This window comes from Corvus kubaryi, unplaced genomic scaffold (genome assembly GCF_017639235.1).
Source record: "Corvus kubaryi isolate FWS band 111438036 unplaced genomic scaffold, C.kubaryi_AGA036_p1.0 78, whole genome shotgun sequence".
NCBI lineage: Eukaryota > Metazoa > Chordata > Aves > Passeriformes > Corvidae > Corvus > Corvus kubaryi.
In genome coordinates, this window is record NW_024582065.1 from 6,941,083 (window position 1) to 6,943,841 (window position 2,759).

Genomic DNA, 2,759 nt, shown 5'->3' on the forward strand with positions numbered 1-2,759 from the left:
CCCCCGCCCCTGCCCCTCCCCGCCCCTCCCTTCCCTCCCCCTCCCTCCCCTCCCCTCCCCTCCCCTCCCCTCCCCTCCCCGCCCCGCCCTTGCCCAAATTGAATTTCCATTTCTGTTAGCGAGGCAATGGATTATCGCTCGGAGGGGTGCTGCCTGCTTCAGCCCCTAATTTGGCGCATCAATTGTGTTTAAACTGCTTACCTGTAAGTCAGCTGTTGTTCCAGGCGGGCAGCCCTCGCTCCCGCCGACGGAGGCGGCTGCTCCCCGCTCCCTGCCACCCGTGTCAGGCACGGCTGCTGCGGGGGCTCTGGAAGCCACCGCTTATCCCCAGCTTTGCATCCAGGGTCACGAGTGGCAGCGAAAGGGGAGTCACCGGGAGGGTTTGGATGTGCGGCTCTGCAGAGATGGGGTCAGCAGCACCCGCTGGGGGATGAACGCTACTGCCGGGGCCCAGCCAGCCCAAGCCAGCCCTGCCCTGGGGCTCACAGCCCGCTCCGGGTATTCCAGGGGCATCTTTTCTGCTCGGGGAGAGGGACATGGGGTGTGCGGGAGCACCCGAGTCCCACCTCCAGCACGGGCTGCTCCGTGCTGGCACCAGCCGGCGTTCCCTTCCCCAGGAGCTCCCACACGGGCACAAAGTGGCTGCTCTGCCTTCGAGGAAAGGGGCAGGAGCCACGGCTCCCACCCCACTGCTGCTACCGAATGGTCCGAGTTTCCGAGTCAGGAAACTCTGGCGTTTCTGCATCTCCTTGAAGTCTTAAAATAAACACCCCGAGCAGTGAGTGGAAAGCTGGATCCTTGCTCCTTGCCTGGATTTATGAGCCACGACTCGGGAGAAACTGAAGGGGGGGGGGGGGTGGAGAGAGATGTACATAATTTTTTTCCTCTCTTCAAATAAATTCTCACCTCTTATCTGCAAAGTTCAGCTGTTTTCAAGCTGACCTGCCCGTGTTCTGCTGTTCCACTGCAAATTCCTCCTGTGCAGGAGAGCTCAGGAGCTGCACTTGCACACGCCAGCAACCTGGGGTTTCATCGCTGATAGAGGGAGACAGAACTCGTTAGCTGAGGACCCCCTCCTGCCCCCGGTGAGGATCACTTTGCCTTCCTGCCGTGCTTGGCAGCTCAGCTTCTTCTCTTTACAACGAGGAAATGAAGCCAAGAGAGGAGGACAAGTGGGTGAATCTGCTTGGAGGAGATCAGGGATGAGGAAGGACAAAAATCTGTTCTATGGGGCTTTTGTAAGGCAGCCAGGCTTCTGTAATGCTCGAGCACCAGGGCTGGGGGATGAGGGACATCCATCTGATGCCTTCAGTGCTTCCAGGAACGAGCCCAGGAGCCTCAGGAAAAGGGGAAAATGCTGCATCCTCCTTCAGGAAGGTGAACAGAGGCGTGGATGGGGTGAGGTGCAGGTCCGGCTCCTCAGGCAGAGCCCAGGAACAGCTCCAGTGAACACAACCCCAAAGATGCCATGGTGGCAGCATTCCCAGGCAGCTCCAGTGACCTCCTGCCATCCATCCAGGGCTTTTAAGGCTTTTAAGGCTGACACCAGCAGCAGTGGCAGGGCTGGTGTGGGACCGGGCTGTGCACTGGAGTCACTGGGGGCAGGGATGGGGCTGAGGGATGCTCATCTGGGAGAGCTCAGCTCTCCATCCCTCCCTCTGCCTTGGCCTTTTGCCTGGCGGAGCTGAATGAGAGACCTGCGAGCAGCAGGTCACCCGACAAGGAGAGACGGCCGGGATCAATTGACGCATTCCTGAGTAATGGTTGTGTCTTAGGACAGTAAAACCTCCTCGGGTTTAACGTCGAGATGCACACATTGATGATTCATTAGAACGCCAGGCTGAATCCGTTTCCTCTCATTACACAGGGCTGGGAAAGGCGGATCTGCCCCTGTGACATTGCTGCAAGGACCAGGAGTGAAACCCAAGCCCCGGAGGGGACCGGAGGGGACCCCGCACGGGGGGGATCCGAGAGCACGGCCCGGCACGTGAGGTGGCATTAATAAAACAACGCCACCGACTCGGAGACCAAAGCCAGGCGGTGTGTGTGTGCATCAAAGAGCTCCAGGCAGTTCGTTATAATTCCAATTAACGTGGGAGAGTTAATAACCGAAAGAGAATCTATCAGACTTTAAACAAACGGGAAGGGGGAGGGACAGGGACTAAAGGTGTCTTTAAACCGGAGCCAAAGTCTCGGCTGCTACATGAGCAAAGAAATAACAAATATTGAACACATCCAGAGGTCTGGGCAGGTGGGAGCTTCAGTGGATGTAAAGTGGCGTGGGAGAGGAGCTGGGCTTTGCTGGGTTTGAAAGCACCAGAATTAAATCCCACAAAGGCCAGAAAGGAGAGGAGAGGAGACATCTCTTCTCTTGCTGTTTGGGGGAAATCAGCATTTCCTCTGGCACTGAGCTTTGCAGGGAAAATATTTCAAACCCCATCAATGTTATTGAATGCCTGGGAGCTCAGACAAGGCTCAGGGTCCTTTGGTCTCGCTGTCTGGCCACCTTTGGGGTGATCCCAGGCTGGGTTATAGGGACAGCCAGGCCAAAGGCACCACGAGCAGAGCATGTCCACGAGGGCTCAGCCAGAGCAGCCTGTGAGCAAACAGCCCTTCCCAGCCACTAAGGAAGATTTAAGAGCGAATCACATCAGCCCAGTCAAATCCAATTGCTATTGATAATGTCCATGTGCAATTAGAGCCAATTAAGGGGAGACAGCAAATGATAAGTGTTTGGCTAGGAGCTGACGGGGGTCAAT